This window comes from Coregonus lavaretus (assembly GCF_964263955.1).
Source record: "Coregonus lavaretus genome assembly, chromosome: 36".
Taxonomy (NCBI): domain Eukaryota; kingdom Metazoa; phylum Chordata; class Actinopteri; order Salmoniformes; family Salmonidae; genus Coregonus; species Coregonus lavaretus.
In genome coordinates, this window is record NC_140023.1 from 29,526,338 (window position 1) to 29,541,421 (window position 15,084).

Sequence of the window (15,084 nt, forward strand, 5' to 3'; positions counted from 1 at the left end):
GTAATGCAAACAGGTTTGTCTTTGTGTGTGTGTGTGTGTGCGTGCTCTGAGGGTCACAGCACAAACCATCACACAGGTGACAGGCATCAGGAGTGTGTGTGTGTATGGAGGTGGGGTTGTGTGTGTGTGTGTGTGTGTGTGTGTGTGTGTGTGTGTGTGTGTGTGTGTGTGTGTGTGTGTGTGTGTGTGAGAGCAGGCGCGGACTGGAACAAGAATTTGGCATTGGCATTTTATTCACACCAGCCCACATCACTGCGCGCAGGCCTACTGCTGTTGTGTCGTCTGCAAACTTGATGATTGAGTTGGAGACGTGCGTGGCCACGCAGTCATGGGTGAACAGGAAGTACAGGAGGGGGCTGAGCACGCACCCATGAAGTGGGTCTAGGGTGTCAGGTAATGTGGAGGTGATATGATCCTTAACTAGCCTCTCAAAGCACTTCATGATGACAGAAGTGAGTGCTATGGGGCGATAGTCATTTAGTTCAGTTACAATTGCTTTCTTGGGTACAGGAACAATGGTGGACATCTTGAAGCAAGTGGGGACAGCAGACTGGGATAGGGAAATATTTAATATGTCCGTAAACACTCTGAGCATGCTCTGATGACGCGTCTAGGGATGCCGTCTGGGCCAGCAGACTTGCGAGGGTTAACATGCTTAAACCTCTTACTAACGTCGGCCACAGAGAACGAGAGCCCAAAGTCCTTGGGAGTGGGCCACATCGGTGGCACTATGTTATCCTCAAAGCGGGCAAAGAAGGTGTTTAGCTTGTCCGGGAGCAAGACGTTGGTTTCCACGACATGGCTGGTTTTCCCTTTGTACTCCATGATTGCCTGTAGACCCTGTCACATATGTCTCGTGTCTGAGCCAATGAATTGCGACTCCACTTTGTCTCTGTACTGACATTTTGCCTGTTTGATTGCCTTATGGAGGGAATAACTACACTGTTTGTATTCAACCATATTATCATTCAACTTGCCCTGGTTAAATGCGGTGGTTTGCACATTCAGTTTTGCGCGAATGCTGCCATCTATCCACGGTTTTTGGTTTGGGTAGGTTTTAATAGTCACAGTGGGAACAACATCCCCTATACACTTCCTGATTAACTCAGTCAGCTTGTCCGTGTATACGTCAATGTGACACATCTAAACATTTTCTTAACGTTTAAACTGCAATTTTTATTGTTTAAATGTTTGGATAATTTTTTTTTTCATAAAATGATGTGATTCACAATTCAGTTATGGTCCTACGTATGACCTCTAGGGGGCAATACACTTCAATCTACCGCAGTCCTAGCAAAACATCCAGCTTTGCACACTCCACCAAGAGTGTGCAAAGCTGCCAGTAAGGCAAAGGGTGGCTACTTTGAAGAATCTCAAGTATAAAATATATACACTTTTTTGGTTACTACATGATTCCATGTGTGGTATTTCATAGTTGTGATGTCTTCACTATTATTCTACAATGTAGAAAATTGTACAAATAAAGAAAAACCCTGGAATGAGTAGGTGTGTCCAAACTTTTGACTGGTACTGTATATTTTCAAACATTTCGACCAGCCCACCCAACAAAAAAATGGTCGAGCCCATCAGCTAACATGTCATGATACAAATGCCTGACTAACGTCTGCATGACGCCTGCGTCTTCAAAAATAGTCTAGAGCTAACATGTAATCTATAGGCTATTATAAAACTGTAAGCCTCTCAACTGCGGGAAGGTCTACTCCTTCAATTTTGATAGGATTTTATTGATTTTAGGCTCAAAATAAGTGTGTCATCCTCATACATTGTACTGCTGGCAACTTTGGCAATTATGCATTACAATAGTAATACATGCAACATATTGTACATCAATCCACTGTATCTAAGGTATCCATCATGCACTGCTGCACTTATAGCCCTGCTGCTGTGCTTATAGCTTATAATGGCGAGTGATCAGGGTGCATGTAACATTTATCAATCCAATGATCTAATATGATCATTGGATATTAGTTAATAATAGAATATTAGTTTCAATGTTTCTACCCTGTTTGTGAATAATGGAATGTGGTAATGTGGTGGTATTCCGAGTGGCACAGTGTTCTAAGGCACTGCATCACAGTACAAGCTGTGCCACTAGAGATCCTGGTTAGAATCCAGGCTCTGTCGTAGCCGGCCGCGACCGGGAGACCCATGGGGCGGCGCACAATTGGTCCAGCATCGTCCACGGCAGGGGAGGGAATGGCCAGCAGGGATGTAGCTCAGTTGGTAGAGTTTGCAACCCCAGGGTTGTGGGTTCAATTCCCACGGGGGGCCAGTATGAAAAAATTAATAAAAGAATGTATGCACTCACTAACTGTAAGTCACTCTGGATGAGAGCGTCTGCTAAAAATGACAAAAATAAAATAAAATGGTAAAGCTTATGATTGTGCTGGCTCTATTTAATTTATATTGCTCTTTTTATATATTTTTCTGCTTGTAATTTCCAACATTTGCTAGACTATTTGTTAGTCAACTTGTTTATAATTAGATACATGCAGCTTCTCTTCTCTCATTAGCCTTCTTGTTGCTCTAGAATACTAAATGAAGTCTCACCATAATAATAGCATAAATCGATAGAATGAATGCATAAAAAACCTAACTGACATTGGCAGGCTAAAGTTGTATATTTCATTTCTGATTCTCTCACCGAGTGAGGACATTTAGGACCGGGGAGAGTCTCCGTGCAAAATTTCCAAAGGAAATCAGTTTGACTGGTTTTAAGGAAATGAAAAGCTGTGAAAACAATCCAACATGTTTCTGATAGTATTTCAGTTCGTCTTGATGCATATTGTATGTGGTTGAAAATGAGATACTGACAGCTTTTATGTCGCTAAAAGAAATTGCACGTTTAGGCTACACAACGTCCCTAACCGTGCATTCGCATTCTCTCAAAGATGCTGAAATAAATAATATTTCTCCACTCCTGTTCCCGAGGATACAAAATTGACATTTGGTCTATAATTTACTGCAAGAAACACTTAATTCTGCAGGAGTTATTATTATGATGGGCTACATGTGAGGCCCAAAGTCAGTGTCCAGACTGCCAACCTGGACTCAGGGTTAGACGTAACATAGTAAAAGCAAATCCGGGACACTCCAATTAGTATGATATGTTACGTTTCGTATGGTATGTATTAATTTGTCGATGACCATCATCCATTTCGTATGACATGTTAAAAATGTATCTAAGAGGGACACCATTAAGGGTTGGATATAGAGAGACCCTTGAATCAGTAGTTATCATTAACTGTTATAATGTTAATACTATCAACAATGTAATCACAGTCAATTTGACTATTTTCTCATTCTGAACAGTTGTCGAGCTCTGAAACCTCAAGAACCCAATCCCTTGCAAATGAACTCAATGCCACAAACAATTTATTCAAGATGTTATTTACTAGACTAAATACGTTGGGAATGAGTTAGTTAACAGATAAATATAAATTCAGGGTATAACGGGACACAACACAGTTATTGAGGTGAAAATCTCCATATGTCAATATAAATGAACTTTCGTACTCAACTCAGGCCAATACACAACACATTCACAGGACTTTTGAGAATGGTATAACCTTATTAATTGAAAAGGAAATAGGAGAGAGGGCTACATCATCGACATAGGCATTCACAACCGCAAAATTATAGGGAGCTTCATCAACCAGGAATAGACAATAGGCTATCAGTCAGCATCCGATGTGGACAGTGCCTGGACAGTGTTGATCATTAGTTTGTAAATTAGTAAAGTCTTAATGACTTCCACCACTTTTACAAACACAACACCACTTTCAGAGGTAAGGAAGAATGTAATAGGATAGTTTACTTGTATGTCAAGGTTGCCTCTCAGTGGGATTCTGCTAGTATGGGATGAAGCCAAGAAAACATTGTCCAAGTCTCTTGTGCCAGTAGAGCTGAGGCCAGCGGGTCGGAGGAGTTCACAGCCAAAGGAGTGATACCCACTTCTCGCTCTCTCTCTGTCCTCAGTAAATTCTATTTGAGTTGCTTTCGTGCAGTGTATCCTTCCTTTGGTCCCAGCTGCGAAGGCAAACAGTGTAGGATCCCCTCGGGAATGATTGCTTCTGTCCAAGTAGAATAGGAAAAGTTGATCGGTGTTTGCTTTCCAAGGAGATGGAATCATTCGTTCAACGGGTGTGGCTGCACCTCGCAGAAACTTGATCTGACATCTGTTTGCAAGTTCTGTAATTGATAGGGATACTCACAGAGGGCGGTGCTCTGATGGAAAGACAGGGTGTCACAGGACCGCACCATTGATTCTAAGGATTCAGCATATCTCTGTTCTTTGAGACAAACCTGAGATTTCCTCATAAGTGTCTACAACATGTTTCTACTGCACAAAACACAGTTTACCACTTCTTAAGATAAAAATCGTAGCCTGTAGGTATCAAACACTCCTTGTGTAGAAGTGCATACATTAATGTTTTTGCAAAATACCTATTATGCCTCTTTTAATGACATAAGACAATCAGGACTGTGAATCTTGGCCTGGAATTTAGGACTTAAGGATATCTGTTCTCCATCATCCACTCCACCCCCCTCACGGGGTCCCGTTACAACTGTACAATATGTATAAATTTGCAAAACTTATGATATGTTACGAATTCCAATGTGTTGTGGCTAACATTAGATAGGTGGCTAACATTAGCTTGTCTAGGGGTTAAGGGGTTAAGGTTAGGGTTAGGAGTTAGGTTAAATGGTTAAAGTTAGGGGAAGGGTTAGCTAACATGCTAAGCAGTTGCTTAGTAGCTAAAAAGTTGTAAGTAGTTGAAAGTTGCTAATTAGCTAAAATTATAAAGTTGTCCGTGATAAAATTCGAACAAGCAACCATGCCAAATGTAACATGTCATAATAATGTGAGTGTCCCAGATATACAATACTGTTCAAAAGTTTGGTGTCACTTAGAAATGTCCTGTAGCTCAGTTGGTTGAGCATGGAGCTTGCAACGGCAGGGTTGTGGGTTCGATTCCCATTGTGGCCAGTATGAAAAATGTATGCACTCACTAACGGTAAGTCGCTCTGGATAAGAGTGTCTGCTAAATGTGAAATGTTTTCGAAAGAAAAGCAATTTTTGTGTCCATTAAAATAACATCAAATTGATCAGAAATAAAGTGTAGACATTGTTAATGTTGTAAACGGCTATTGTAGCTGGAAACGGCTGATTTTTTATGGAATATCTACATAGGCTTACAGAGGCCCATTATCAGCAACCATCAGTCCTGTGTTCCAATGGCACGCTGTGTTTGCTAATCCATGTTTATCATTTTAAAAGGCTAATTGATTATTAGAAAACCCTTTTGCAATTATGTTAGCACAGCTGAAAACTGTTGTGCTGATTAAAGAAGCAAAACAACTGGCCTACTGGCAATACAACCAGCAATTGTGGGTTTGATTACAGGCTCAAAATGGCCAGAAACATATAACTTTCTTCTGAAACTCGTCAGTCTATTCTTGTTCTGAGAAATGAAGGCTATTCCATGCGAGAAATTGCCAAGAAACTGAATATCTCGTACAACGCTGTGTACTACTCCCTTCACAGAACAGCGGAAACTTGCTCTAACCAGAATAGAAAGAGCAGTGGGAGGCCCCGGTGCACAACTGAGCAAGAGGACAAATACATTTGAGTGTCTAGTTTGAGGAACAGACTGGCAGCTTCATTAAATAGTACCTGCAAAACACCAGTCTCAACGTCAACAGTGAAGAGGCGACTCCGGGATGTTGACCTTCTAGGCAGTTGTAAAGAAAAAGCCAAATCTCAGACTGAGATTGGCCAATAAAAAGAAAAGATTAAGATGGGCAGTCTGAGGCTTTTTCTTTGCAACTCTGCCTAGAAGGTCAGTGAGTGTTAAGGTGTCAAAAAAGTGTCACCCCCCCCCCCCCCCCCGGTCATCGTCAGCCATTTGCCAAGCTAATCTGGGGCCTTGGATCCTCACCCAGGTGAGTCATGACACAAGACAATGCAGGAGTGGCTTCGGGATAAGTCTCTGAATGTCCTTGAGTGGCCCAGCCAGAGCCAGGACTTGAACCTAATCGAACATCTCTGGAGAGACCTGAAAATAGCTGTGCAGCGATGCTCCCTATTCAACCTGAAAGAGCTTGAGAGGATCTGCAGAGAAGAATGGGAGTAACTTGCCAAATACAGGTGTGCCATGCTTGTAGCGTCATACCCAAGAGTCTAGGCTGTAATCGCTGCCAACGGTGCTTCAACAAAGTACTGAGTAAAGGGTCTGAATATTTATGTAAATGTAATATTTCAGTTGTTTCTTTTTAATACATTTGCAAAAATGTCTAAAAACCAGTTTTTGCTTTGTCATTATGGGGTATTGTGTGTAGACTGATGAGCGAAAAAAAAAAAAAATATCCATTTTAGAATAAGGCTGTAACGTAACAAAATGTGGAAAAGGTCAAGGGGTCTGATTACTTTCCGAATGCACTGAGCTACTCACTCCCCATGCATCATATCGGTACACACATGCACCTCAACAATTGGCTGTCCTTAAAGGGGAAATCTATGTCAATTTGCAATTGGCACATACATTTTTAGACTTTTAAATTAATGATATTTAGCCATTGATTCTTAAAGTATATAACTTATAAATGCCTCATGAGCTCAGTTCATCTGTCGTTCCCAAAATATAATCTTGTTTTACATTTTTTGTAAACAATGTCATTGTAAAGCAACACTTTATAGCCTCAGAAAATTGTTGAACTATAATTGCGATCTCATGGATGGTATGTCCTTGCATCCATAGCTCTGTCTATGAATTTGATATAGTGGTAACATTTCTGCATTTCCATGACATGGTGACCGTTTTGTTGTTATTTGAAGTGCAGATTGGTCCTTTTATAAGCCTTCAATTTCCTTGTAGCTGGTTGGACCTGTTGCTTAGTTGTTGCCTGTTGCCACAAAAGCCTATCTCTCTCTCTCTATCTCTCACACACACACACACACACACACACACACACACACAGAGACACACACAGAGACACACACGCACACAGAGACACATACGCACACACAGACACACACACATGCACACAGATACACACATGCACACAGAGACACACACCTTTGTGGACCTAATCAATTTCTATTTCAGACTCCAATTTGCTTCTGTGTTGTTGATGCCACAGCACCCTATGTATCTGGTCTCTCAGTCTCAATATTTCACTCTCTCTTGAGTTCCTCTCCTCCATGTTGATGCAAAAGGCTAATTGCCCTAACAGTGTTGACAAGCATTGGCTTGGCTGAGTTGACTCCTTCTGAATCCAAATTAAAAACTAAAACACAGACATCAGGCTGCATCATACTGGCTTGTCAAATGGAGCAGACAGAATAGTCTTGAGAACTGTAGTCTTTAGAACTCTTTTCAGGGCCCATATTCTTAAAGCATCTCAGAGTAGGAGTGCTGATCTAGGATCAGGTCCCCCTGTCTAGGGTTGCAATGGTAGGAAATATGACCAGTAACTTTCCAAATTGATCACTGGTCTGGTGCGAGGAGCAGGCACAGGCCGGACCGGACTGGCGACGCGCACCACTGGTTTGGTGCGAGGAGCAGGAACAGGCCGGGCCGGGCTGGCGACGCGCACCACTGACTTGGTGCGAGGAACAGGCCGGGCCGGGCTGGCGACGTGCACCACTGGGTTGGTGCGAGGTGCAGGAGCAGGCCGGACTGGCGATGCGCACCACTGGCTTGGTGCGAGTTGCAGGAGCAGGCCGGGCCGGGCTGGCGACACACACCACTGGCTTGGTGCGAGGAGCAGGAACAGGCCGGGCCGGGCTGGCGACGCGCACCACTGGCTCGGTACGAGGAGCAGGAACAGGCCGGGCCGGGCTGGCGACGCGCACCACTGGCTTGGTGCGAGGTGCAGGAGCAGGCCGGGCCGGGCTGGCGACGCGCACCACTGGCTTGGTGCGAGGAGCAGGAACAGGCCGGGCCGGGCTGGCGACGCGCACCACTGGCTTGGTGCAAGGAGCAGGAACAGGGCTGGCGACGCGCACCACTGGCTTGGTGCGAGGAGCAGGAACAGGCCGGACCGGGCTGGCGACGCACACCACTGGCTTGGTGCGAGGGACAGGAACAGACCGGATCGGGCTGGCGACGCGCACCACTGGCTTGGTGCGAGGAGCAGTAACGGGTCGGGCCGTACTGGGAACATGCACCACTGGCTTAGTGCGGGGAGCAGGAACGGGTCGGGCCGTACTGGGAACACGCACCACTGGCTTAGTGCGGGGAGCAGGAACGGGCCGGACCGGACTGGCGACACGCACCACTTGCTTGGTGCGAGGAGCGGGACTGGGTTCCTTTATTAACCCCCGCTCCTTCTGCTGCCTAACCAGCTTCTCTCGCCGTGCCTCTACACTTTCCTTCTCCCTTTTAGCCTCCTGTAGCGCCTCCCTCTGACCGAATAACTCCTGCTTCCTCTGAACCAATAGCCCCCGTAACATGGTGGCCTCCTCTCCTAACCTGCAGATTCGCTCTTCCACGGCCTCCTGCTGCCTGGGGGGGGGGGGGGGGGGGGGGTACTGACTCTGGGGACTCTTATGTGTTGAGTCAGGGTGTGATTTTCTATGTGGTGTAGATCTATGTTTTTAGTCTAGCATGTCTAGATCTATGTTGGCCGGTGTGGTTCCCAATCAGAGGCAGCTGTCACTCGTTGTCTCTGATTGGGGACCATATTTAGGCAGCCTATTGGCACTAGTGGGTTGTGGGATCTTGTTCCGTGTGAGGTATGTTGTTTGTGTACCTTGGACTTCACGTTTCGTTTAGTTTGTTGTTTTGTCGTTGTTTATTCGGTTCAAATAAACATGTATGCATATCACGCTGCGCCTTGGTCTGACCCGTCTATGAACGAACGTGACAATGAGTTTGACACGTACAGTACATTAATACATTTACGTATGTGATCTGGTTGGAACCTGTTTTCAGTAAATGCTGATACATAGCATACTTTAGTGTTATTTACACTGAGTGTACAAAACATTAGGAACACCTGCTCTTTCCATGACATAGACTGACCAGGTGAATCCAGCTGAAAGCTATGATCCCTTATTGATGTTTACTGTTAAATCCACTTAAATCAGTGTAGACTAAGGAGATGCGACAGGTTAAAGAAGGATTTTTAAGCCTTGAGACAATTGAGACATGAATTGTGTATGTGGCACCACAACAAACCTGCAAAGAGAGGGCCGCCCACCAAAACTCACAGACCAGGCAAGGAGGGCATTAATCAGAGAGGTAACAAAGAGACCAAACATAACCCTGAAGGAGCTGCAAAGCTCCACAGCGGAGATTGGAGTATCTGTCAATAGGACCACTTTTAGCTGTACACCACAGAGGTGGGCTTTACAGAAGAGTGGCCAGAAAAAAGCCATTGCTTGAAGAAAAAAATGGTGTTCACCAAAAGGCATGTGGGAGACTCCTCAAACATATGGAAGAAGGTACTCTGGTCAGATGAGACTAAATTTGAGCTTTTTGGCCATCAAGGAAAATGCTATGTCTGGCGCAAACCCAACACTTCTCATCACCCCGAGAACACTATCGTTTTTCATCGGCAGAGACTGGGAAACTGGTCAGAATTGAAGGAATGATGGATGGTGCTAAATACAGGGAAATTCTTGAGGGAAACCTGTTTCAGTCTTCCAGAGATTTGAGACTGGTTCGGTGTTTCACCTTCCAGCAGGACAATAACCCTAAGCATACTGCTAAAGCAACACTCGAGTGGTTTAAGGAGAAACATTTAAATCCAATTGAGAATCTGTGGTATGACTTAAAGATTGCTGTACACCAGTGGAACCCATCCAACTTGAAGGAGCTGGAGCAGTTTTGCCATGAAGAATGGACAGAAATCCCAGTGGCTAGATGTGCCAAGCTTATAGAGACATACCCCAAGAGACTTGCAGCTGTAATTTCTGCAAAAGGTGGCTCTACAAAGTATTGACTTGGGGGTGGGGGTGGGAGGGGGGGGGGGGGGGGACGTGAATATTTATGCACGCTCAAGTTTTCAGTTATTTTCTTCAAAGTGGTGGGGGTGGGGGTGGGGGGGGGTGGGACGTGAATAGTTATGCACGCTCATGTTTTCAGTTATTTTCTTCAAATTGGTAGGCATGTTGTGTAAATCAAATGGTAATCAATTTTAATTCCAGGTTGTAAGGCAACAAAATAGGAAAAATGCCAAGGGGGGTGAATACTTTCGCAAGCCACTGTATGTGCATACAGCTTGCATAACATGACACTAATGAGGGGAAATTGGTTGATGAAGCTCATGATTGAGAAAGTCGCTCTCTCCGCCGCCTAAACAGGTCTCTCGCTACCTTTCTCTCACACCAGCAATCACACATGGCATACACAGACAGACACTCCTTTGTGGCCTCTCTCTCACACCAGCACTCACACATGGCACACACACAAACATGCACACACACACACACACACACACACACACACACACACACACACACACACACACACACACACACACACACACACACACACACACACACACACACACACACCTATTTCCCTTCATACACACTTCATACACACATATCTCGCTGTTTCTCTCTCTCTTACTCTTTCTCTCTCTCACACACACACATACACACCCTCTCTCCCTCTCAAAGTGTCCCTGATTCCCTTATGTCTTTATAAGACCAAAGTGCTTGACTGATTAAAGTCTCTCTTTTATAGAGAGCAGGGGAAAAGATGAGAAAATAAATAAAATAAAGCAGGAGTGTCTAGCCCCCTAGGCAACTGATGTTTATATGATAATCAGCTCGGCTCTCATTTGCATTTAATTCTATTTAAAAAATGACTTCTTCTTAAGAATAGAAAACGTTGAGTAGAATGGGGAAAAAAATAGATATTGGAGAGAGAGAGGGAAAGAGCGAGAGGAGAGAGAGAGACAGAAAGAGAGGGAAAAAGAGAGAGACTAAGAGAAAGACGGAAAAACAGAAATCACTCGCGCTTGCTCTGTCACCCCAGTAACTAACCAACATAGTGCTTCACTTCTGCCAACTATTACAATAGACGGCTTGATACATTTTGGGTGATACATTTTAACTTGGATTGTTTCAATTCCAATGTTACTATAATTTCCGATGTGTCCAACAACAAAAAACACATTTATATCAAGCATACAGTGACTTCAGAAAGTTTTCACACCCTTTGACTTTTTCCACATTTTGTGTGTTACAAAGTGGGAATAAAATTGATTGAATTGTCATTTTTGGTAAACTATCTACACAAAATATTATTTAATGTCAAAGTGGACAAAAAATTCTAACATCTGTAAAATAAAATATATCGTGAGTCAATACATGTTAGAATCTCCTTTGGCAGCGATTACAGCTGTGAGTCTTTCTGGGTAAGTGTCTAAGAGATTTCCACAACTAGATTGTGCAACATTTGCCCATTATTCTATTCAAAATTCTTCAACATCTGTCAAATTGGTTGTTGATCATCACTAGACAACCATTTCCAGGTCTTGCAATAGATGTTCAAGAAGATTTAAGTCAAAACTTTAACTCGGCCAATCAGGAACTTTCACTGTCTTCTTGGTAAGGTCAATCAATCAATCAAATGTATTTATGAAGCCCTTCTTACATCAGCAGATGTCACAGAGTGCTATACAGAAACCCAGCCTAAAACACCAAACAGCAAGCAATGCAGATGAAAGGGGAATTCATCTCTCAGTGTTTGGTGGAAAGCAGACTGAACCAGGTTTTCCTCTAGGATTTTGTCTGTGCTTAGTTCCATTCCATAAATTGTTTCTCCTGAAAAGCTCCCCAGTCCTTAACGATTACAAGCATGCCCATAACATGATGCAGCCACCACCATGATTGAAAATATGGAGAGTGGTACTCAGTAATATTTTGTATTGGATTTGCCCCAAACACTTTGTTTTCAGGACAAAAAGGTAGTTGCTTTGCCACATTTTTTGCAGTATTACTTTAGTGCCTTGTTGCAAACAGGATGCATGTTTTCAAAACATTTTATTCTGTACAGGCTAACAATTAAGTTAGTATTGTGGAGTAACTACAATGTTGTTGATCCATCCTCAGTTTTCTGCTATCACAGCGATTAAACTCTGTAACTGTTTTAAAGTCACCATTGGCCTCATGGTGAAATCCCTGAGCGATTTCCTTCCTCTCCGGCAACTGAGTTAGGAAGGACGCCTGTGTCTTTGTAGTGACTTGGTGTATTGATACACCATCCAAAGTGTAATTAATAACTTCACCATGCTCAAAGGGATAGTCAATGTTTTTTTTTACCCATCTACCAATATGTGCCCTTCTTTGTGAGGCACTGGAAAACCTCCTTGGTCTTTGTGGTTGAATCTGTGTTTGAAATTCACTGCTCGACTGAGGGACCTTACAGATAAATGTATGTGTGGGCTACAGAGATCAGGTAGTGTCAGAGTGGTGTGGGTGGATGAGTAAGGAATCAAGCGCAGGAAACCAGGAGGACATTAACTGAACTTTAGTAAAGTCCGACACGACAAAAGACGTCAACCCAACCGGGTGGCGCAAACAAATTACGCACCAAACACTGTGCGGAGAAAACAAGAAAAGGCGCACGCAGTGCGAACTCTCGAATACCACATACGAGAGACTCAAAATACTAGAGTACAAGCTGACAACAAAACAATCACGCATAACACCTGACCCAAACACACGAAACTAAATAGGAAAACAATTAAGACACAAATAAGGGACAGGTGTTATGAACAGACAAAACCAAACGAACATGAAACATAGAACGGTGGCAGCTAGTACTCCGGAGACGACGACCGCCGAAGCCTGCCCGAACAAGGAAGAGGAGCAGCCTCGGCCGAAACCATGACAGTACCCCCCCCTTGACGCGCGGCTCCAGCCGTGCGCCGACCCGGAGCTCGGGGACGACCCGGACGACGCGGAGCAGGGCGCGCAGGATGACCCCGATGGAACTCGGTCAGTAGGGACTGGTCCAATACGTCCCTCCTTGGCACCCAGCACCGCTCCTCCGGACCGTACCCCTCCCACTCCACGAGATATTGAAGACCCCCCATCCGGCGTCTAAAATCCAGGATGGACCTCACGGTGTACGCCGGAGCCCCCTCGATGTCCAACGGGGGCGGAGGAGTCTCCTCAATCTCAAAGTCCTGGAGTGGACCAGCTACCACCGGCCTGAGGAGAGACACATGGAACGAGGGGTTAATATTTTTGTAATCAATAGGTAGTTCTAACCTATAACTCACCTCGTTCAATCTCCTCAGGACTTTAAAGGGCCCCACAAACCGCCGACCCAGCTTCCGGCAGGGCAGGCGGAGGGGCAGGTTTCTGGTTGAGAGCCAGACTCGATCTCCAGGTGCGTACACTGGCCCCTCACTGCGGTGTAGGTCGGCGCTCGTCTTCTGTCGACGTATGGCACGCTGCAGATGGACGTGTGCAGCGTCCCACGTCTCCTCCGAGCGCCGCACCCACTCATCCACAGCGGGGGCCTCGATCTGGCTCTCATGCCATGGTGCCAGAACCGGCTGGTACCCTAATACACACTGAAAAGGGGTTAGTTGGGTGGAGGAGTGGCGAAGAGAGTTCTGTGCCATCTCGGCCCAGGGCACATATCTCGCCCACTCCTCCGGCCGGCCCTGACAGTATGACCTCAGAAACCTACCCACATCCTGGTTGACACGTTCAACCTGCCCGTTACTCTCCGGGTGGTAACCCGAGGTAAGGCTTACCGAAACCCCCAACCGTTCCATAAATGCTCTCCACACTCTAGAGGTGAACTGGGGGCCTCGGTCAGACACTATATCCTCGGGTACCCCGTAATGTCGGAAGACATGGGTGAACAGAGCCTCTGCGGTCTGTAGGGCAGTGGGTAGACCCGGCATGGGAAGGAGACGACAGGCCTTAGAGAACCGATCCACAACGACCAGGATGGTAGTATTCCCCTGTGAGGGGGGAAGGTCGGTAACAAAATCCACCGAGAGGTGGGACCAGGGTCGTTGTGGAATAGGCAGGGGTTGTAACTTACCCCTGGGCAAATGTCTGGGCGCCTTACACTGGGCACACACCGAACAGGAGGAGACATAAATCCTCACATCCCTAGCTAACGTTGGCCACCAGTACTTCGTGCTAAGGCAGTGCACTGTCCGGCCGATATCCGGATGGCCAGAGGAGGGGGACGTATGAGCCCAACAAATGAGGCGATCGCGTACCTCGAGCGGAACGTACGTCCGACCCACAGGACACTGTGGAGGACTCGGGTCGGTGCGTAACGCCCGCTCGATCTCACCATCAACCTCCCACACCACCGGAGCAACCAGACAAGACTCCGGTAGTATGGGCGTGGACTCAACTGACCTCTCCTCTGCGTCATACCGCCGAGACAGAGCATCTGCCTTCCCGTTCTGGGACCCAGGGATGTATGTGATTTTAAACACAAACCGGGCTAGAAACATAGTCCAGCGAGCCTGGCGAGGATTCAGTCTCCTAGCTGCCCGGATGTACTCCAGGTTACGATGGTCAGTTAGAATGAGGAAAGGGTGTTGAGCCCCCTCGAGCCAATGCCGCCACACCTTTAGGGCCTGTACCACGGCTAACAGCTCCCTGTCTCCTACGTCATAATTCCGCTCCGCCGGACTGAGCTTCTTTGAGTAAAACGCACAGGGACGGAGTTTAGGTGGAGTGCCAGAACGCTGGGAAAGAACGGCCCCTATCCCGGCCTCTGACGCGTCCACCTCTACTTGGAACGGTAAAGAGGGATCCGGATGCGCCAACACCGGCGCCGAGGTAAACAGGTCCTTCAGTCTCCCAAATGCCCTGTCCGCCTCAGCTGACCACCGCAAGCGCACCGGACCCCCCTTTAACAGAGACGTTATGGGAGCTGCCACCTGTCCAAAACCCTGGATAAACCTCCGGTAATAATTCGCAAAACCCAAGAACCGTTGCACCTCCTTCACAGTGGTTGGGGTCTGCCAATTACGCACAGCTGACACCCGGTCTACCTCCATCTTCACCCCTGACGCAGATAACTGGTAACCCAGAAAGGAGACCGACTTCTGAAAAAA

The 15,084-nt window shown here is 45.9% G+C and overlaps 1 protein-coding gene across 1 annotated transcript in view; it reads left to right on the forward strand.

Annotated features, from left to right (window-relative positions):
* The window catches only part of cdh23 (cadherin-related 23), a gene marked incomplete at both ends in the record, with an annotated part of 695,931 nt that overhangs the window by 205,265 nt on the left and 475,582 nt on the right, over nucleotides 1-15,084 (forward strand). The gene's annotated exons all lie outside the window — the stretch shown is intronic.